The sequence below is a fragment of the Ascaphus truei genome, chromosome 7, assembly GCF_040206685.1.
Source record: "Ascaphus truei isolate aAscTru1 chromosome 7, aAscTru1.hap1, whole genome shotgun sequence".
NCBI classification, from domain to species: Eukaryota; Metazoa; Chordata; class Amphibia; order Anura; family Ascaphidae; genus Ascaphus; species Ascaphus truei.
The window spans coordinates 96,736,607-96,759,135 of NC_134489.1; the positions used below are offsets into that span (position 1 = coordinate 96,736,607).

The 22,529-nt window shown below is 49.6% G+C and overlaps 1 protein-coding gene across 12 annotated transcripts in view; it reads right to left on the minus strand.

The window, feature by feature from the left end:
• Positions 1-22,529, minus strand: part of R3HDM1 (R3H domain containing 1) — a 95,853-nt gene that overhangs the window by 69,677 nt on the left and 3,647 nt on the right. For 8 of the 12 annotated variants that reach the window (XR_012802722.1, XM_075609512.1, XM_075609518.1 and 5 more), the window contains exon 1: positions 5,826-6,119. The exons of 2 other annotated variants lie outside the window; for them this stretch is intronic. The gene's annotated coding sequence lies outside the window, so the exon portion shown is untranslated. Of the gene's footprint in view, positions 1-5,825; positions 6,120-22,529 lie in introns of those variants that run through there. 2 more of the 12 variants (XM_075609520.1, XM_075609519.1) reach the window with 1 other exon arrangement.

A 22,529-nucleotide genomic window follows, 5' to 3' on the forward strand; every position in this document is an offset into this window, starting at 1 on the left:
CTAATCTGGTTTATTTGCTCCACATTGGCGTACTAGCAAGATTATCATTCATGCACAACAATATCAAGTTCTGTAATGTTTGCACACATCCATACATTCTTGCCAAACCCCACTGTCATGTTTCTATCACTTTCATTTGAAGAAAAAAAAAAAAAACGAAAAACCCCACAGCCTTGAAATAACAACCAACAGTACAACAAAAGGCATCGCCAAAAGCAAAGAATCCAGTTGTAGGACTAAAACATTGTTAATAAATATCATGGATTCTTTGAATTTGTCAGAAGTGACTGACAACTCAAAGATACACTGCAGAAACAATGCAGCCACATGCATTACAATTGATGTATCTGCTGAATAATACAATACTGTGAGCTACAGACCTACTTTTTATCTAATAAAACTAGATTACAAAGGCGTAACCTCTTTAGTGAAGAAGGGACCTGCAAAGCATTGCAAGTGGTTGAGAGAATGGTGCTGTGTGCTTCCAGCTCCTTAAAGCAGTCACACACAGAATGACTTGCATAAATTACAGGTCATCTACAGTAGGTGGGCACAACAGAAAACCAACATGGCACCCATGAAGTTCCTATATGGTGAACTAAATTAAGCTTAATTTGCTTTATGAAGCATAGACCTGGCTTAGTGTATATGTTACTAGCTGAGAGACCCGGCGTTGCCCGGGATGTAAATGCGTAATAGGTAGTATTATTTATAACTCGTGGAACAATAGGTGAGTATTTGTTGTAAAGGTTTCGGGGGGGGGGAGAAAGGGGAGCGGGGGGGGGAGAGAAAGGGGAGCGGGGGGGGGGAGAAAGGGGAGCGGGGGGGGGGAGAAAGGGGAGCGGGGGGGAGGAGAAAGGGGAGCGGGGGGGAGGAGAAAGGGGAGCGGGGGGGGGGAGAAAGGGGAGCGGGGGGGGGGAGAAAGGGGAGCGGGGGGGGGAGAAAGGGGAGCGGGGGGGGGAGAAAGGGGAGCGGGGGGGGGGAGAAAGGGGAGCGGGGGGGGGAGAAAGGGGAGCGGGGGGGGGAGAAAGGGGAGCGGGGGGGGAGAAAGGGGAGCGGGGGGGGGAGAAAGGGGAGCGGGGGGGGAGAAAGGGGAGCGGGGGGGGGGGAGAAAGGGGAGCGGGGGGGGGGGAGAAAGGGGAGCGGGGGGGAGAAAGGGGAGCGGGGGGGGGAGAAAGGGGAGCGGGGGGGGAGAAAGGGGAGCGGGGGGGGAGAAAGGGGAGCGGGGGGGAGAAAGGGGAGCGGGGGGGAGAAAGGGGAGCGGGGGGGAGAAAGGGGAGCGGGGGGGAGAAAGGGGAGCGGGGGGGAGAAAGGGGAGCGGGGGGGGGAGAAAGGGGAGCGGGGGGGAGAAAGGGGAGCGGGGGGGAGAAAGGGGAGCGGGGGGGGAGAAAGGGGAGCGGGGGGGGAGAAAGGGGAGCGGGGGGGAGAAAGGGGAGCGGGGGGGGAGAAAGGGGAGCGGGGGGGGAGAAAGGGGAGCGGGGGGGGGGGAGAAAGGGGAGCGGGGGGGGGGGGAGAAAGGGGAGCGGGGGGGAGAAAGGGGAGCGGGGGGGAGAAAGGGGAGCGGGGGGGGGGGGGAAGGGGAGTGGGGGGGGGGAAGGGGAGTGGGGGGGGGGGGAAGGGGAGTGGGGGGGGGGGGTGGAGAGCGGTGGGCATATGTATTGTCATAATTTATGTATGGGCATTTCCCCCCCCCCCCCGTTCCCCGTGACTCCCCCCCCCCGTTCCCTGTGACTCGCGCTCCCCCCCCCCGGCGGCCGCTTGGTCCCCCGATGTGCTGTCCTGCTGAGTGAGGCGTGCAGGCGGCTGCAGGAAGCGCCCTGTGTGGGCCTAAGACTCACGCTCCCCCCCCCCCCCCCCGGCGCCCCGCTCGATGTGGCGTCTGGCTGAGCGGCGGTAGGAAGCGCCCTGTGTGGGCCTGAGGCTGAGGCGGGACGCGCAGTGGGCCTGAGGCTGAGGCGGGACGCGCAGTGGGCCTGAGGCTGAGGCGGGACGCGCAGTGGGCCTGAGGCTGAGGCGGGACGCGCAGTGGGCCTGAGGCTGAGCCGGGACGCACAGTGACTTACCTGAGCGGGTGGTAGCGCCGGGGAGGTAAGGGAGTGGCTGGGGTAGGAGGGCCGCGCTTCCCGTCCGGAGCCAGTGCAGGATGGCGCACGTGAGGGGGGGGGAGGGGGGCGGACAGAGGGTGTGTGTGTGTGTATAGAGCTGCTGTGTTGTGTGTGTGTGTGTGTGTGTGTATAGAGCTGCTGTGTTGTGTGTGTGTGTATAGAGCTGCTGTGTTGTGTGTGTGTGTGTGTGTGTGTGTATAGAGCTGCTGTGTTGTGTGTGTGTGTGTATAGAGCTGCTGTGTTGTGTGTGTGTGTGTGTGTATAGAGCTGCTGTGTTGTGTGTGTGTGTGTGTGTGTGTGTGTGTATAGAGCTGCTGTGTTGTGTGTGTGTGTGTGTGTGTGTGTATAGAGCTGCTGTGTTGTGTGTGTGTGTGTGTGTATAGAGCTGCTGTGTTGTGTGTGTGTGTGTGTGTGTGTGTATATAGAGCTGCTGTGTTGTGTGTGTGTGTGTGTGTGTATAGAGCTGCTGTGTTGTGTGTGTGTGTGTGTGTATAGAGCTGCTGTGTTGTGTGTGTGTGTGTGTGTGTATAGAGCTGCTGTGTTGTGTGTGTGTGTGTGTGTATAGAGCTGCTGTGTTGTGTGTGTGTGTGTGTGTGTATAGAGCTGCTGTGTTGTGTGTGTGTGTGTGTGTGGGCCGTCACTCCGCCTCAGGCCAATGAGAGGTGTGCGGGGGCGGGCGACCCAAGGGACCAATGAGATTTCCCCTAGGGACACCGGACATCCAGGCAGGCAAACATACAGTGCTTTCACTAATATAGTATATAAGATAAGATAAGATGAAGGAGCTCAGCTACTCTACACTCTTATAAAACCCATGACAGAACATGAGATTTTGTTTTGAAGGGATAGTCCTTCCAAGGAAGAAAGTGAACAAAGGACAGATGCATGTTTAACAGGTTAAATGTAGCAGATTGAGAGACCAAAAAAAACAGACAAGTATTTATTAAATTGTTACTTAAACAATTCCTTAGTAAACAACCCCCACCTTATTTTTTAAATTTTTATATATACCATATATCCATCACAATTTCTCATAGTGATAAGAATATCAGTCTTTAAAGCCACAGGTGAATGGTGGTCTCTGTTTGATCTATTATCAGTATAAGACTTATGAAGCCATTATTAGACAAGCAGGTAAATATATAGCCAATATGCTCGAATTCAGGAGTAAAGGGAAACATTCATTTTCAATAGGATGCAAAAAAAGTCAAATTGCTACTTTAAGAGCAATTGGATTTTCATAAAAAATAACAATTACACAAAGTTGTTTAAAACACTCTTTTTTGACCTGCTATGTGGGACTGTCCTTTAAGAAAGGCTCAAAGTAGATCAAGCAGCTTTCATAAGAAAATACCGGCACTACACAAGTCTTGCAAAAAAATATATAACAAAATGTATTCAGTGGGTCGACGTTTCGGTCTCAATCTCAGACCCTTGTCAAGATGCATATCCTTATTGCGTCCGAATATGTGAGTGCACCCAACTCCCTCAGATTCGTTAAGGCTGACAACCTATCTCTAGTGGCTGTGCACTGCATTCCTCTTACTAAATAAAAACACTTCTGAGTGACATTATTCGATTGTGCACTGAAACTCTGGGGTTCATTTATTAAGCAATAGAAGGTGCACTCACTTGGTAATAAGTGCGTTCCCTTAAATGGACCTAACATGAATGGTACAGCCACTGTACCACTACTTTGCAAATGAAGCCCATTGTACTGGCTTATTTAAAGATTGAACAAACTGTTCTATGCTGTTACAGTCTAGAAATAACTACCTTTCCCCCCCAACCCCCCCCCCCACCTCTTCATTCACTAAAACCTCCCAGCACGCCTTGACATAAAATAATGGTCTGGTACCAGTCACAAACTTAATTGACATCAATTATAGGGGGAAGTAGGTAAACACAGACTGTTCAGGATTTTGTTTTAAAAAGTAGTACTTTGCTAGTTTGCATTTTCTCTCAAACATCTTTGGAAGGGTTCTACATTTAAACCCTTTCAGATATAAAAGAGACTTGAAACTATTTACAAGCAGCTGTACATTGTGCCTGCTTCTTTTTTTAAACCTGGTCAGTGCTACTGATTACAATGTGTGTAATGTGCAATAAACGCCAAGTGGTTATGTATTGTACGGGTTTTCTATTTTGGTGACTGCAGTGCATTAAAGGCAACTATGACCGGTAGTGTGACTGGTGCCTATTTAAACCCGCATAATGAAACTGGGGCCTGCAACACATTTGAGGCAGTGGTGTACTCCCATGTCACATGTTTGCCTATTCAAATTACTTCAGTCCCAAGGGGCTTATAGTGTATTGTAAGTGGACATACCTGAAACCTGCATCTGTCTAAACCAGGGATGGTCAACGCCAGTCCTCAAGGGCCACCAAGAGATTAGATTTCCAGGAAATCCCTGCTTCAGCAGAGGTGGCTCAGTCATTGACTGAGCCACTGATTGAGACATCTGTGCTAAAGCATGGATATTCTGAAAACCTGACCTCTTGGTGCTGGCCCTTAAGGACTGGAGTTGCCCACCCCTGGTCTAAACCCCAACAGTGCCAGAGAGCTAGATGCACTGCAGTCCAAAAAGAGGATATTTATTTGTAAGTGGTGGTGCATTGTATGCCATGTTTCTGCTGCTTTATGCCCACACGATGCCCTTCGGCGAAAGGCAGGCCTACAATGCAGTGCAGCAGAATGAGCGTGACATGCTCGATGTCTGTCTAGAATTGTGACAGTGGGGCCGCCACACGCAAGGGAGTCAAAGAACTAAGCCAGTTTGATACCAGAGAAGCCTAAAAAACAGATGTCGTCTGGCTTTTTGGAATGCCATTCTGGAATGGGTTGTACGGGCAGTCAGAGTCAACTGTTTGCTCACAGCATAGGGGTTAAAATGGGCTCTACAATGCATTTTAGCCACAAAGGAGTTAAATGCCACTTTCATAACTTGAATAAAGCCCAAGTCTCACTCACACCGGGCCCGTGGGAGCCAAGGGGTTAAACAGTTGTGCATTTCAGTAGGCTCTACACCCACCTCAAGCTCTGCACTAGTCTGCAGTGTGTCTAGCAATAAAGGGGTTAATTAAGTCCCTCCAGTAACAGAGAGGCCTGTAAGACAACATGCTCCACTGCAGTGGCACTCAACTCCAGGCCTCAAGGGCCACCAACAAGTCCGGTTTTAGGGATACCCAAGCTTCAGCACAGGTGGCACAACCGGTGACTGGGAAAACTGAACCACCTGTGGTGAACCTGGGATATCCTTAAAACCTGACCAGTTGGTGGCCTGTGTGGACTGGGAGTGGAGCACCCCTGCCCTGCTAGAGCATTTAAATCCCATTCAATGCCGGCTCCCCCCACCCCAATGACAGGGCTCCTCCCCACCCCAATGACAGGGCTCCCCCCCCACCCAAATGACAGGGCTCCCCCCCCACCCAAATGACAGGGCTCCCCTCTCCCACCCCAATGACAGGGCTCCCCCCCACCCCAATGACAGGGCTCCCCCCCACCCCCAGTGTCACCACTCCTCACAACCTCCCACACATCGGCCATGGTGGCCCAATCACCCTGGTTACCGGCTGCACTGCCCCCCACCCCCTAAACACTTACCTGTCACCATTAATAAATATATATACAACCGGGGACACTTTGAAATGAAGGAGCCTGGGGGCCCTCTCCCTCCCCCAGCAAATACAACATCATACCCCCCCCCCCCCCCCTCTTACCGGCTGTCACTCGGGTTATCTTCCTGCGTGGGGAGAGGCCGAGCTCCCGTGACACAGAGAGGAGTGGGGGGGGGGGGGGTGAGGAGCAGCTAGCGCCGCATTACAAATGGGTCAGTACAAATAAATAATATATAGATATAGATATGTGTGTGTGGAGAGAGAAAGAGAGCAATGGAGGGGGAGGGGGGAGAGCCGGGACCGCGCGGCGCGCACACACACAGTGAGGGGAGAAGGGCAGTGCGCGCGCGAAGAGAACGTCGCGTGCCCCCGCGTTTCTCGTGAGGGAGGGGGGGGGGCAGGAGCGCACGCGCAGCTACCAGCACAGAAGCCTCGCGTCTAGGGGGGGGGCGATGTGGGCCAATCAGGAAGGGGCTGGAGTGGGAGCGACCAATTAGGTGCGGGAGTCCCGAGAAAGGGAAAAAAATAAATAAAAAAAGCTGTAACCGGGGAGGGGGGGAGGGAAGGATGACCAATCAAGAAAGAGCTAGCGGCAGCCGACCAATCAGTGCATGGAGGATAGATGGAAGGTGACCAATCACCGCGGCGGGGGGTGGGGAGAAGTTGGGGACCGGTTGCTTCGACGACTGCAAATGGAAGAGGATGTGGGTGCGCAGGCGCAGGACACCGGGGCTGCTGTCACCAGGTGTCAAGCCACAGCTCCCAATGCATTGCTGCCCAGTGAAGAGTGATAGGCACCCCATAAAGCAAGGGTCTCCAACAGGCCAGGTTTTCTGGATATCCCAGCTTCCGCAAAGATGGGTCAAATTGAGCTGAAGTAGGGCTATCCATAAAACCTGGCCTGTTTGATGGCCCTTGAGCACGGAGTTGGAGACCCCTGCCATAAAGCGTCTGAGGGGGCCCCATGGTCATGGAAACACTGTTACTGGCTATAAATAGATGATTACCCGACCCCCTCATTAGGTGCCCGGTAAAGGCTGGTTAATGTATTCACTTCTACTTAACCCGTTCAGTGCTGCAGGGGCCACGGCGCCGAGGAAGAGGAGGGACCCGCGCTCTTCCGTTCCGAACTGGAAAGCCAGCATTTTTTTTGCAAAGACGTTAAATGTGCGTCAGGTTGTCGGGCCCTTGTAACGTTGCGGGTCCCTTTGTGGCCCGCAGGGGCTGCGGTACTTACGCAATCACGTAACCGCTTCTCGGGGGCGATCGCGTGATCGCCACGTTGCGGATGATGTAAGACTCCGCTAAACGTTCCAGAACCGGCCACATCGCGGTCTCCCCAAGAAAAGTAGTCAATAGTATATGACGTAGGTACTATGTCATGGCGTCGCCAGACCCCATGATGTTAAGGGTTACCTTATTCTAGCATAGCGAGTTTTAAAGGCCAATAGGAAGCCGCAATGGTTAACGTCACGACTTCCTATTGGCACATGTTACATTTAAGCCATCATAATGTTCCCCACACAAAGCCCAGTCTGAGCTGCTACCGGCACCCCCTACTGAGGTATCTCAGGAGACGGGTCCCCCGGAGCTGTAATTAACACAGTTCAGCCCCGGAGACCCCCTGCTTCAAACCCATTTGGAAAAAAAAAATCATTAAAAAGGAAAGCAGGACTGCTGCTTTAAGAGAACTTCATAAAGCCCTGGTTTCACAAAAGCCACCACATTATTTACAGCGTTTAAAAACTTCCGTTAACTTCCAGTTCTGGAGAAGTGTAAATATAAAAGTATTAGTTTTCAGGTCTTGTGCTTAAGAAGAAGAAAAAATGTTTAAGCTGCTTGAATTGCCTCTTTTAGCAGTATTTCCCCCCACCCCCCCCCCCCCCTAGGTTTGAAGCAAGGGGTCTCTAGAACGGAATTGCATTCATTTCTGCTTCTGGGACCCCGCTTCCGGAGATACTTACCTCTGTAGGTGCTACCAATGATCCACGGATGTTTAAATCCTCCATGTCACACGGGCCAATAGGAAGCCGCGACGGATGATGTGGCAGCTTCCTATTGGCTCCTGTGCCGGGAGATGTAAACCACCATTTTCCTCACCCAGCCAGGGGATGCTACCGGCAGCACGTACGGTATGTATTTCAGAAAGCGGGGTGTTACCAGTGCTGACATTGACGCGGTTCAGCTCCAGAGACCTCCTATTTCCCACCTATAGGGGAAGAAAGCCCCAGGTGGAATCGCATCTTTAAGGGGATTGACTGCCATCCTGAATCTGCACTTTCTTAGTTGGGTGACACAACCATTTGAAGCTGAAGGGAAATTCCAGTTTAAAAAGGATTTTGGAATCTAAAAAGTTTCTATAGCTAAAGGTGAAGCACATGATATTCATCTACATGCCCAGAATCTGAATATCTGTATATTGTAGTCTGGACCGGTCCTGAGAAATGTTTGAGACATGGATTCACTTTAGTTTTTTTTGTTTTAACGGTAAATTAATTAAATTATATATATATATATATATATATATATATATATATATGAGCATACAGTATATTTACATTTGCTATATGCTTTGCTGTGGAGGGTTTTTGTCACTTTTTTTACTCACCATAACTTAACTCAGTATGGTAAACCCCATCTTTTCGCTTCATTGCATAGCCAGTTAACCAGCCCCACACTGATGAGACCCATTAAGGTCGAAACAGCTGTCTGTGGGTGGGTTTTCTGGCTATGCATCTTAACCCTGGCTATGCTCAAAGCTGTGACCAGTTTTTCACTCGCGGGCAGCCCAGGGAGGATCTTTTACCCTGACCAGCCCCAGACCTGCGCTAATTGCGGGAACCTGGGGCATCAGTGGAAACAGTGCACCCTGAAAGCCTGCAGAAACTGCAAAAACACTGGCCACGAAACAAAGGATTGTCCCTGCCAGAAAACCTGCGACCTGTGCGGAGAGACAACCCACATGTTCCGGGACTGCCAGCTGAGGGTCAGGAGCTACGCAGAGGCCGCGGCGAAAGGCGTGACACCGGGCGCTCCCCTGACAGCAACCCAGAAGGCATCCAAGAAGCCCCCTGCAAACCAACCCGCAAAGGCAAAAGGTGGTAAGTATCAGGAGCAAGGGCAAAAGGAGGCCACCCAAGCAGCGCCTGCTGCGGCTCCTGAGTCCGCTGCCCCTTCAGTAGCAGCCCCCACCCCTTTCCACCCCCACCCCTGCAGCAACACTCCCTCCCACACCCACTGCTGCTGCTGCAACCCCCACCCCCCCTTCCCACCCAAACTCCCCCCTCCACCCATCACCCCTTGCCCCCTCCTCCCAACCCCCCACTGCAGCTCCCCCCACCCTCCATGAGGCTGCAGCCCCTCCCCCTGTAACACCTCTCCCCAGCCCCGAGGCTGTTGCACCCCCTCCCCCCCTTGCTGCAGATGCCGCCCCCAGAGCCCGGACCGGAATGGAGAAGCAGGGAATAAAGAGGAGAGCCCCTGAGACGGAAAGCCCGCACCAGGGGCTGGAGCAGAAGAGAGCCCAAATGCAAATCGGCGACTCACCCACTTCCAGCGACCTTGAAAGCGACCTGGAGGAGGAGGAGGGGGAAGCGGAGATGCAGGAGGCAGCCATTGCAGAGGAGCAGGCGGCCATTTTAGAACAGCCACCTAGCGAGACACAGGTGACCGTGGAAGAGCTCATAAGAGAGGGGCGAGAGGCAGCAGAGACCCTCCTCCTCGATGACAACCTTGGGCAAACCATGGAACTGCTGGCCCAGCTGTGCGAGGAGATCAGCAGGACTACCCACGCCAGCGAGGATGGTAACTAGTATCACTGCATGTCCATCTAACCCTTTATTCCCAAACTAATGGCGTCTTTTAACATTTTCTCCATTAACGTAAGGAGCATAGGAGAGCGGATGAGACGTGCCAGAGTACTAACATTCCTTTCTTTACAGAAATGTGATGTGTATATGCTACAGGAATGTGCCTTACCTTTTTCTCGGTCCTACAGGCACCTGAGCGGGCAGTGGTCTCACGGCCCCTCCTACTGGTCTGGGGGGAACGGGTGCAGGAACGCGGGTGTAGCCATTTTGATCCGGGGGGGATGTTTCACTGTTGATTCTGTCCATGAACTCGTCTGCGGCAGACTACTGGTCGTAGACGGTTCGTGGGCAGGGGAGCCGATTAGGCTCATCAATGTGTACGCCGCACCCCGGAGAAATGAGCGCTTGGAACTTTTCCAGCACCTTCGCCCTTGGCTCGCAACCTCCAGGGCAGTGGTGATGGGTGGGGATTTCAACTGCACGATTGAGGTGGGGGGGTGCGTGCCCCCCAGCAAATCATCAAAGATAGATGTGACGTCCAGGCTACTCACGGCGATGATTGGGGAGGCATCCCTGAAGGACGTGGTGGGATCTATGGGAGCAGGCGCCGCAAACTACTCTTGGTGCCACCCAAATGGTTCCGTGCGTTCTCGGATTGACTTCCTGTTGACCACCAAGCAGGTACAGCACAGATAGCACTCCATGGTCGCAGTACATTTCTCTGACCACAGAGCCATTCATCTCCAGGGGCGCCTGCGAGGAGGTTTCCCCCCAGGGCCAGGATCCTGGAAGCTGAACTGCGCACTGCTGGAAAGGGAGGAGATCATGGAGGAGCTGAGAACAGCATACACAGCATGGAAAGAAGAAAAGGCCTGTTTCCCCAGCACTGCAGAGTGGTGGGAATTCACGAAGATAAGGATCCGCTGCTTCCTGCAGGCAAAGGGCAGACGCCTGGCGTGTGAGAGGAAGGGGGAGTTCGAGGGCCTGCAGCGCAAGCTGCAGTCCCTGCATGACCTCAAACGCTGTGGATGACGACCTGGAGGAAACCAAGGAGAGCCTGCAAAAGCACTTTGAGGAGGAATCCAGACGAATCATCTTCCGTTCCAAGGTGGAGAACCTTGAGAGGGGGGAGAAATGCAATGCCTTCTTCTTCAAAGAAACTCCACTCTGCCCACATGCCCCTGAGGGAGCTGCGAGACAAAGATGGCAACGTGCAGCAGGGGAAGGAGGAGGAAGTCATGGGAGTCGTGAAAGATTTCTATGAAGACCTCTACTCCCCAAAAGCATCAGACCGAGACCAGGCTGACAAATTCCTGTCAGGGATTACAAACACCATCGACCAGGCAGGAAAAGCAGCCATGAACGCCCCCCTGACGCTGGAGGAGCTCCACGCTGCAACCAAATCCTTTAAGACGGGTAGGACGCCGGGCGGAGATGGTATCCCAGCTGAGTTATACACGAACCTGTGGGACCTGATCGGCTCGGACCTGCTCGAGCTTTACAGGGAAATGGAAGCAGAAGGTAGGATGCCCCCAACGCTGAGGGAAGGAATGCTGACGCTCTTGTACAAACGGAAGGGGGAGAGGTGCGACCTCAAGAACTGGCGTCCCAGCTCCCTCCTGAACGCGGACTACAAGATCCTAGCAAAAGTCCTAGCGAATAGACTGAAGAAGGTCATCAGCCAGATCATCCACCCAGATCAGACGTGCGGCATCCCCGGACGCAGGATCGCAGACAGCCTTGCCCTAATCAGAGACGCAGTCCACTACATCAAAGACCGCCGTGTACACGCGGCCCTGGTCACCCTTGATCAGGAGAAGGCCTTTGACCGTGTCTCCCATGATTTCATGGGCAGGGTGCTGCGTGAGTATGGGATGGGGGAGATGTTCTGTTCTTATGTTAACCTGATGTACCTTGACATTTGCAGTGTGGCGATCGTGAACGGATGGAAGACTAACCCCTTCCCTGTCCTCTTTGGGGTTAGGCAGGGCTGCCCTCTTTCACCTCTCCTTTTTGTCTGTTGTATAGAGCTCTTCGCCCAGTGCATCAGACGAGACGCAGAGATCAGAGGGATCGTCGTGCCAGGACCCCAGAGACGCGAAGTGAAGTTCTCGCTCTACATGGATGACGTCACCATCTTCTGCGCAGATAGCCGGTCGGTGAAGACGCTGGTCCAGACGTGCGAGGATTTCGGGAAAGCTTCAGGAGCAAAAGTCAACTGCGGGAAGTCAGAGACCAAGCTATTTGGGCTTTGGAACCTGACTGCCGACCCCCTCCCCTTCCCCATTGAGCAGGCCTCATTCAAATCCTTGGAGTCTGGTTTGGTGTGGGGAGCGAGGCCGCTGCCCTGAAGAGCTGGAACGAGAGTCTGAACAAGGTGAAACAGAAGATCGGATTGTGGCGCCTCAGACCCCTCACCATTGAGGGGAAAAAGCTGGTACTGCTGAACGAGATCCTCCCTGTCCTGCAGTACGTGGCCCAGGCATACCCGCCTTCGACCAGAACCTGCCAGGAGATCTCCATGGCAGTGTTCCACTTTGTCTGGGGGGCCAAGTTTGAGAGGGGAAAGCGCGAGGTGATGTACAAAGAGCCGCACAAGGGGGGTAGAGGAATCCCCGACATCCCCACTATGCTGCGCGCCTTCTTTGTAAGCAACTGCGTGCGGATCACCCTGAGAGACTGCGACAAAGACTCCTCTGGCTACTCCATGTCCCGCCTCCTATTCCTGCCGCTCTGGAGAGCACTGGGGTGGGACAAGTGGGACAGCTCCATCCCTTACAGCTGGCGCATGCCCTGGTTCTACAAGGACGTGAAGAAGTTTGTGAGGCAGAACAATCTGGAGGGAGTAAAACCAGACCTGTGGAAGCCCAAGGTCATCTACAAAATGATCAGGGCTAAAGACATCATGGAATCGGTCCCAGGTCTCCACCCTAACACCTTTGGAACGGTGTGGAGGAATGTGGCATCGAAAAGACTAATGAACAAACACAAAGACATTGCTTGGCAGGCCATACACGGGGGACTCCCTGTGAATGCGGACAAGTACCAGAGTAAACTCAGCCTCGTGAGGCACTGCCCCAGGTGCAACCCAGTGGAGGAAAGCATCATACACCTCTTCTGGAACTGCCCCTTTGCGCAGGCCTTGCTGCGCGCGCTGGACACTGACTTAAAGGATTGTATACTGAGGAAGTGCGTCACGTACTACTCGGTGTTCCACGGACTTTTCACAGGAACACACACAGAGGTCGCAATCGAAGCCGGTTGGCGTCTAATGTGCTGTTTCAAGGACGTTTTACTATTCGCCAAGGAACGTTTGATCAAGGGGAAGAAGAGGATGTCGGTACAGGACTGTTGCAGGCTGCTCCACAGCCTGCTCAAGGACTATTCCATCTTTGACGGCCCTGAGGAGGAGGACTAAACGCCCCCCTCCCCACCCCCCCCCCCCAAAAGTTTTTCTGTGCAATAAAGTTAGAGATAATGTGTGTATGATATGTCATGTCTGTGGTGCGGTGCATATGTATAAATGCACTGCACTGCCGTGTTCGTCACAGTTTTCTTTACTTTTGGGGAAACCATTAATAAAAATGTATGTGAGTTGTGTGGGATATGCACTGCGCCGTTGTTAACGTCGCGGTTTTTTTTTTTCCGCTTGGAAAATGATTTATGTACTATTATAATCTTGTTGTAAAGATTCGCTGCATAATAAAAGAATTTTCAAAACAAAAAAAAAAAACAGCTGTCTGTGGGTGGGTTTTCTGGCTATGCATCTTAACCCTGGCTGTGCTCAAAGCTGTGACCATGCAGCAAGCTTAAGCCTACAGGGAACCATGTATAAAATGGTTTTTGAAGCAAAAAATGGCACTGTGTGCTCATTTGCATGTCATTTCCCAGAATTCCTTGCTGCAGTGGAAGTGCTGTGTGCTGGGTGATTATGGTGAAAGGCAGGATTGACAAATACATGCAGGGCGTCTGCAGCTGTGCTCTATCTTCACCAACTATCCTTCTGGACTTCTTATCTGATGGACTGCACGCTACTGATCTTGAGAGTGCCCCCCCCGAATGTGCAGGTAAAGTGCCAATGTGCCTTATCTAAATCCTGCTATTCAATGGACATAGTTCCTTCAATTATATACTGTTAGGGTGTTTATTGTGTACATCACAGTGGCTGTCCCAACTGACTCCACTTGTCACTTCCCCTACAGCTATTACGCATTATTGCCTTATTGAGGGGCACTCCGTCGTCGCCAGACCACCAAGCTTATGGTCTCAATCACAATTATGTTACAGAAGTTACCGGTCTGATTCTGAGCACCACATATACCACATTTCCTTGACAAATACATGCAAATGAGCATACAGTATATTTACATTTGCTATATATTTACATTTGAGATATATATATATATATATATAATAAAAAAATAAATAGATGATACCGTTCTGTGGCTAACGAAATGCTTTTATTTGTGCGAGCTTTCGAGATACACTGATCTCTTCTTCCGGCGATGTTACAAGACATGATTGTAACATCGCCGGAAGAAGAGATCAGTGTATCTCGAAAGCTCGCACAAATAAAAGCATTTCGTTAGCCACAGAACGGTATCATCTATTTATTTTTTGATTATTGAAGCTCGGCTAACACGGTACTGATACCTCTACATGTATATATGTGTATATATGTGTATATATGTGTATATATATATATATATACATACATACATACATACACACACACACACACACACACACACACACACACACACACATAGTACAGGGAATTATAATACAATAAGCACAACAAAGTCACACAATAGGAAAGTTAATCCCTGCCCTGGAGAGTTTACAATCTAAGTGGTATGTCGGGAGATTTACAGAGACAGCAGGTGAGGGAATGTGCAGTAGATGGCATTGCTTTGCAGAAGTGACTGTGGGATAATAGCCATGAGTCCAGGCTATTGGGATGCCTCATTTAAGAGGTGGGTTTTCAGTTTTGCCTTGACGGTGGGGAGAGAGGCTGCTTGTTGTATACTGAGTGTGAGGGTGTGCCATAGATAAGGTGCAATGAGGGAAAGGGTTTAAGGCGAGAGAGAGCTGTAGAAGTGAAAGGGGTGGAAGGCAGACAGTTATGGTTAGAGCGCAGGAGATGAGCAGGTGTATAGCGAGAGATCAAAGCTGACATGATGGAAGGAGTAGATGTGTACAGTCCAAGATGCCATTTCCCCCCTTTAATATGTGCATCAATACAATCCACACAATGATAAGTAATTAGCTAAATTGCGGATCGACGAAGATTCGGTTCGGTGGTTCACAAAATGTCTGTCAGTGCAGCAGAAGAAGACCAAAGATGCATAGTTCAGTGGGGGAGATCATGTGACCAGGCAGTCTGTAGAAACAATTGGTGCACTGCTAGAGAGAGGGCAGGGGGTTAAAAAAGGGGTGTGCCAGAGCCTGTTTCAGAAGATGAAGGGGATGTGACTTTGTAAATGGTTGCTATAGAAACAAAAATGCTTGTTACATTATAATACATAAAAAATGTAATTCACAGTTGTTTAAAAAAACAATGCCACAAGTAATTTCTCATAGTACAGTACTGATTTATTAAAAAAAAAAAAAAAAAAAAACAACATACATGTAGGATATTGCTTGGTCTGCAGCTTTAGAGGTAAGGAACAGAACTTTGTAGGTGATCCAAAATTTGATGGGAAGCCAGGAGAGGGATTTAAGGAGGAGATAAGTGGATACTGTTTTTGGAGAAAGTAAAATTATTCTAGCAGCCGAAGTATGTAGCAAGATGTTACAATAAACCAGACAGGAAAGGATAAAGGCATGCATTAGAATTTTAGCAGTAGATTGACAGAGGAAATAGCAGATCTCTGCAATATTAAAGCGACATATTTTGGCATAAGGATTAGGCTGAACAAGTTTTTTTTTTTTTTATCCTGGAAATGCTTTTATTTGTGCGAGCTTTTGAAATACACTGATCTCTTCTTCCGGCAGTGTTACATTGAACAAAGCAAGCAAGGGTTTTACTTTAAAAACAGTGCATCTTAGAATGTTATCTGTGAAATATAATATAATATATATATATATATATATCAAATGGAAATATTACTTTAAGCTCATTTGCATGTCTTAGACAGGTCTGCAACTCCGCCTTTCATCATTATCACCCAGCACACAGACCTTGCACTGCAGCAAGGGATTCCGGGAAATGACATGCAAATGAGCACACAGTGCCACCTTTTGCTTCAAAACCATTTTAACATGGTTCCCTATAGGCTTAAGTTTTCTGCATGGTCACAACTTTGAATATATACAGTTAGGTCTGGAAATAATTGGAAACTGAAACAAGTTTTGTTATTTCGGCTGTGTACCAAAATAAATTCAAGTTACAGTTAAATAATGAATGTGGGCTTAAAGTGCAGTCTATCAGCTTTAATTTGAGGGTATTCATATCCAAATTGGAGGAAGGGTTTAGGAATTACATCTCTTTAATATGTAGCCCCCTCTTTTTCAAGGGACCAAAAGTAATTGTACAATTGACTCAAATGCTGTTTCATGGACAAGTGTGGGCTATTCCTTCGTTATTTCATCATCAATTAAGCAGGTAAAAGGTCTGGAGTTTATTCTAGGTGTGGCATTCGCATTTGGAAGCTGTTGCTGTGAACCCACAATATGCGGTCAAAGGAGCTCTCAATGCAAGTAAAACAGGGCACCCATAGGCTGCAAAAAAAAAAAAAAAATCCATCAGAGAGATAGCAGGAACATTAGGAGTGGCACAATCAACAGTTTGGTACATTCTGAGAAAAGAAGAATGCACTGGTGAGCTCTACAACACAAAAAGGCCTGGACGTCCACGGAAGACAACAGTGGTGGATGATCGTAGGATCCTTTCCATGGTAAAGAGAAACCCCTTCACAACATCCAGCCAAGTGAAGAACACTCTCCAGGAGGTAGGCATATCATTATCCAAGTCTACCATAAAGAGAAGACTTCACAAGAGCAAATACAGAGGGTTCACCAGAAGGTGCAAATCATTCATAAGTCTCAAGAATTGAAAGGCCAGAATGGACTTTGCCAAACAATAAAAAAGCCAGCCCAGTTCTGGAACAGCATTCTTTGGACAGCTGAAACTAAGATCAACCTGTACCAGAATGATGGGAAGAAAAAAGTATGGAGAAGGCTTGGAACGGCTCATGATCCGAAGCATACCACATCATCTGTAAAACTCGGTGCAGGCAGTGTGATGGCATGAGCATGCATGGCTTCCAATGGCATTGGTGTCACTAGTGTTTATTGATGATGTGACAGAAGACAGAAGAGCTGGATGAATTCTGAAGTGTATATATATTGATAGTGATATATTGTCTGCTCAGATTCAGCCAAATTCAGCTAAGTTGATTGGACGGCGCTTCACTTTACAGATGGACAATGACCCAAAACATACTGCGAAAGCAACCCAGGAGTTTTTTAAGGCAAAGAAGTGGAATATTCTGCAATGGCCGAGTCAATCACCTGATCTCAACCCGATTGAGCATGCATTTCACTTGCTGAAGATAAAATTTAAGGCAGAAAGACCCACGAACAAACAACAACTGAAGACAGCTGCAATAAATGCCTTGCAAAGCATCACAAAAGAGGAAACCCAGCGACTTCAAGCAGTCATTGCCTGCAAAGGATTCTCGACAAAGTATTAAAAATGAACATTTTATTTATGATTGTGTTAATTTGTCCAATTACATTTGAGCCCCTGAAATAAGGGGACTGTGTATGAAAATGGTTGCAATTCCTAAACGTTTCATACAATATTTTTGTTCAACCCCTTGAATTAAAGCTGAAAGTCTGCACTTCTATTGCATCTCGTTTTTTTCATTTCAAATCCATTGTGGTGGCGTACAGAGCCAAAATTATGAAAATTGTGTCAGTGTCCAATTATTTCCAGACGTGTGTATGTGTGTATGTATCTATATCAATATTTTTGAAACCGTTGTATGTACCTGTGTCTAGGGGCAATCTGATTGGTCTGTCACTCAGCCTCTGGCCATTCAGATTGCTCCGTGGCCGCCCCCCTCTAATTGGCTTGCTTCTGTGGCCTCGACCGGTCCTCCTCCTCCTCCTCGCACCGCCGCCGGCCACTCTCTTCTTCTCCCTCTCCCTCCTGTTCTGTCTGCTGCTGAGTCCCCCTGCCCCCAGGTATCACCCCCACCGGGTATTGCTCCCCCTGCCCCCTGGTGTCACTCCCCCCCCACTGCCCCCTGTGTCGGTCCCCACTCCCTTTCCCTGGTGCCCCCGTCACCTGTGTGTTCCGAGCCGTCCAGTGGCCTGGCGGTGCACGCGCGGCTGCTCCCGCTCCTCGGGCGGCTCACTGTCCTCCCGACGCCGGCTCGCGCACGCTCCGGGTCGCACGGCGGCCTGCGCCGCCCCCCACGCCCAGGACCGACCGGGCGGAGCGCCCGGATTGGAGAGAGGCGCCTTCTGGACCGGTGGGAGCTCGGAGAATGGACGGAGGGGACTAATGTCCCCCGGTGGGGGGGCGAGGCTGCGGCATCCTCACGGCAGTTGTTTTTGGTGCCCGAGGACATGTGTCTCACAGTGTGTGTGCGTGTGTCTGTCACTGTGTGTGTGTCACAGTATGTGTGTGTGTGTGTCACAGTATGTGTGTGTCACAGTATGTGTGTGTGTCACAGTATGTGTCACAGTATGTATGTGTGTCACAGTATGTGTGTGTGTGTCACAGTATGTGTGTGTGTCACAGTATGTGTGTGTGTGTGTCACAGTATGTGTGTGTGTGTGTCACAGTATGTGTGTGTGTGTGTCACAGTGTGTGTGTGTGTGTGTCACAGTATGTGTTTGTGTCACTGTGTCTGTATGTGTCTCACTGTGTGTGTGTGTGTATGTGTCTCACTGTGTGTGTGTGTATGTGTCTCACTGTATGTGTGTGTTCGTGTGTCTCACTGTGTGTGTGCGTCTCACTGTGTGTGTGTGTGCGCGTGTGTCTCACTGTGTGTGCGTGTGTGTCTCGCTGTGTGTGTGTGCGTGTGTGTCTCACTGTGTGCTGCGCAGGGGGGGGGGGGAACAGAGCTGCTTGGGGGGGGGAACGGTGACCGGAGCGGCGCAGGGGGAGGGGGGGGCACGCCCGGAGCTGCGTGGGGGGGGGGGGAGGAATGTCCGGCGCTGCGCAGGGGGGGGAGGAATGTCCGGAGCTGCGCAGTGGGGGGGAGGACTGGAGCTGCGCAGGGGGGGAGGCGGAGAGGGACATGGAGAGAGGAGGAGCAGGAGGTTTTGGTCCCGGGCAGCGCCGGGTCTCTCAGCTAGTGTATATATACAGTTAGGTCCGGAAATAATTGGACACTGATACAAGTTTTGTTATTTCAGCTGTGTACCAAAATAAATTCAAGTTACAGTTAAATAATGAATATGGGCTTAAAGTGCAGTCTATCAGCTTTAATTTGTGGGTATTCACATCCAAATTGGAGGAAGGGTTTAGGAATGACATCTCTTTAATATGTAGCCCCATCATTTTCAAGGGACCAAAAGTAATTGGACAATTGACTCAAAAGCTGTTTCATGGACAGGTGTGGGCTATTCCTTCGTTATTTCATCATCAATTAAGCAGGTAAAAGGTCTGGAGTTGATTCCAGGTGTGGCATTCACATTTGGAAGCTGTTGCTGTGAACCCACAACATGCGGTCAAAGGAGCTCTCAATGCAAATGAAACAGGGCACCCATAAGCTGCAAAAAAAAAAAAGAAAATCCATCAGAGAGATACTGTAGCAGGAACATTAGGAATGGCCAAATCAACAGTTTGGTACATTCTGAGAAAAAAAAGAACGCACTGGTGAGCTCTGCAACACAAAAAGGCCTGGACGACAACGAAAGACAACAGTGGTTGAAAATGATAGGATCCTTTCCATGGTAAAGGAAAACCCCTTCACAACATCCAGCAAAGTGAAGAACACTCTCCAGGATGTAGGCATATCATTATCCAAGTCTACCATAAAAAGAAGACTTCACGAGAGCAAATACAGAGGGTTCACCACAAGGTGCAAACCATTCATAAGCCTCAAGAATAGAAAGGCCAGATTAGACTTTGCCAAACAATATCTAAAAAAGCCAGCCCAGTTCGGGAACAGCATTCTTTGGACAGATGAAACTAAGATCAACCTGTACCAGAATGATGGGAAGAAAAAAGTATGGAGAAGGCTTGGAACGGCTCATAATCCGAAGCATCCCACATCATCTGTAAAACTTGGTGAAGCAGTGTGATGGCACAGGGATGCATGGCTAACAGTGGCACTGGGTCACTAGTGTTTATTGATGGTGTGACAGAAGACAGAAGCAGCCGGATGAATTCTGAAGTGTATAGGGATATATTGTCTGCTCAGATTCAACCAAATTCAGCGAAGTTGATTGGACGGCGCTTCACTTTACAGATGGACAATGACCCAAAACATACTGCGAAAGCAACCCAGGAGTTTTTTTAAGGCAAAGAAGTGGAATATTCTGCAATGGCCGAGTCAATCACCTGATCTCAACCCGATCGAGCATGCATTTCACTTGCTGAAGACAAAACGTAAGGTAGAAAGCCTCACGAACAAACAACAACTGAAGACAGCTGCAGTAAAGGCCTGGCAAATGATCACAAAACGAGGAAACCCAGCGTTTGGTGATGTCCATGCGTTCCAGACTTCAGGCAGTCATTGCCTGCAAAGGATTCTCGACAAAGTATTAAAAATGAACATTTTATTTATGATTGTGTTTATTTGTCCAATTACATTTGAGCCCCTGAAATAAGGGGACTCTGTATGAAAATGGTTGCAATTCGTAAACGTTTCAAACAATATTTTTGTTCAACCCCTTGATTTAAAGCTGAAAGTCTGTACTTCTATTGCATCTTGGTTGTTTTATTTCAAATCCATTGTGGTGGCGCACAGAGCCAAAATTATGAAAATTGTGTCAGTGTCCAATTATTTCCGGACCTAACTGTATCTATATATATATATATATATATATATATATATATATAATGGAAATATTACTGTATGCTCATTTGCATGTTTTAGACAGGTCTGCAACCCCGCCTTTCACCATTATCACCCAGCACACAGCACTTCCACTGCAGCAAGGGATTCTGGGAAATGACATGCAAATGAGCACACAGTGCCACTTTTTGCTTCAAAACCATTTTAAACATGGTTCCCTATAGGCTTAAGCTTATAGGGAACCATGTTTAAAATGGTTTTGAAGCAAAAAATGGCACTGTGTGCACATTTGCATGTCATTTCTCAGAATCCCTTGCTGCTGTGGTAGTGCTGTGTGATAATGGTGAAAGGCGGGGTTGCAGACATGTCTAAGACATGTAAATGAGCATACAGTAATATTTCCATTTGCTATATGCTTTACTGAGGAGGGTTTTTGTCACTTTTTTTACTCACCATAACTTAAGTGTGTGTGTGTATATATATATATATATGTATGTGTGTATATGTATGTGTGTGTATATATATATATATATATATATATATATATATATATATATATATATATATATATATATATATATATATATATATACACGCACACATATATATATACATACATACACACACACACACACACACACACACACACACACACACACGTGGGCAACCCTGTCGCCAATCGCCAGCAGATGAAAGTGTGGCGAATTTGAGTATGCAGCTCCCACAGTAAAAAACTTTTTCCTGATGGCGTGTGCTGGTTTCTGCTTTCTGAATGAGTCAACAAAGTGACGCAGCAGCAGGTGATAGTGAGGTGAGTGAAGCAGACGAACAGTGTGTGTTGTTTTAAATCAGGCATGTCAAACATGCGGCCCGCAACGGATATTTTTGCGGCCCGCTCACAACCAGCGCGGCGGTCGTGTGTGTCGGCGAGCGCGTGAGCGGCGGTTAAAAGTTTTGGCCGCGGGAGAAGCGAGCGCGGGTGTGGGGGAAGCGAGTAGCACGGGCGGAAGTAAAATCTGGCCTGCAGGGGCTGGAGGCTACGGTGGCCGGGTGCAGTCAATCTGCACTCGTGCCGTGTGTGGGAGGACACGGGGGCGGAGTCAAAACCCCGGCGGAGAGACTGCATTCTCCTTGAAGCCTGGTAAACATGTGTGTGTGTGTGTGTGTGTGTCTGAGTGTGTGTGTCTGAGTGTGTGTGTGTGTGTGTTTGTGTGCCTGAGTGTGTGTGTGTCAGAGAGAGAGAGAGGGAGTGTCAGTGAGAGGGAGAGAGAGAGTGTCAGGGAGAGGGAGAGTGTCAGGGAGAGAGAGAGTGTCAGGCAGAGGGAGAGAGTGTCAGGCAGAGGGAGAGAGAGTATCAGGGAGAAGGAGAGAGAGAGTGTCAGGGAGAGGGAAAGTGTCAGGGAGAGAGAGTGTGTCAGGGAGAGGGAGAGAGAGAGAGTGTCAGGGAGAGGGAGAGAGAGAGTGTGTCAGGGAGAGGGAGAGAGAGAGTGTCAGGGAGAGGGAGAGAGAGAGTGTCAGGGAGAGGGAGAGTGTCAGGGAGAGAGAGTGTGTCATGGAGAGGGAGAGCCTCTGTCCCTGTGCCCCTGTGTCTCTGTCTCTGTCTCTGTCCCTGTGCCTCTGTCCCTGTGCCTCTCTCTCTGCCTCTCCCTCTCTCTGCCTCTCCCTCTCTCTCTCTGCCTCTCCCTCTCCCTCTCTCTCTCTGCCTCTCCCTCTCTCTCTCTGCCTCTCTCTCTCTGCCTCTCCCTTTCTGCCTCTCCCTCTCTGCCTCTCCCTCTCTGCCTCTCCCTCTCTGCCTCTCTGCCTCTCCCTCTCTGCCTCTCCCTCTCTCTCTCCCTTTCTGTCTCTCTGTCTCTCGTTTTTATCTTAACTGCCCTATACCTACACCGAAATAACCTATTCTGCTTTCTTCCGGATCTGACTCAAGTTTCTCACGGGAGACATCGGAAGACAGGTAGGAAACACCTCCCTTCCAGTATAGTACCTTGAGGGAACCCGGATCAGGTAAGATTCCAGGC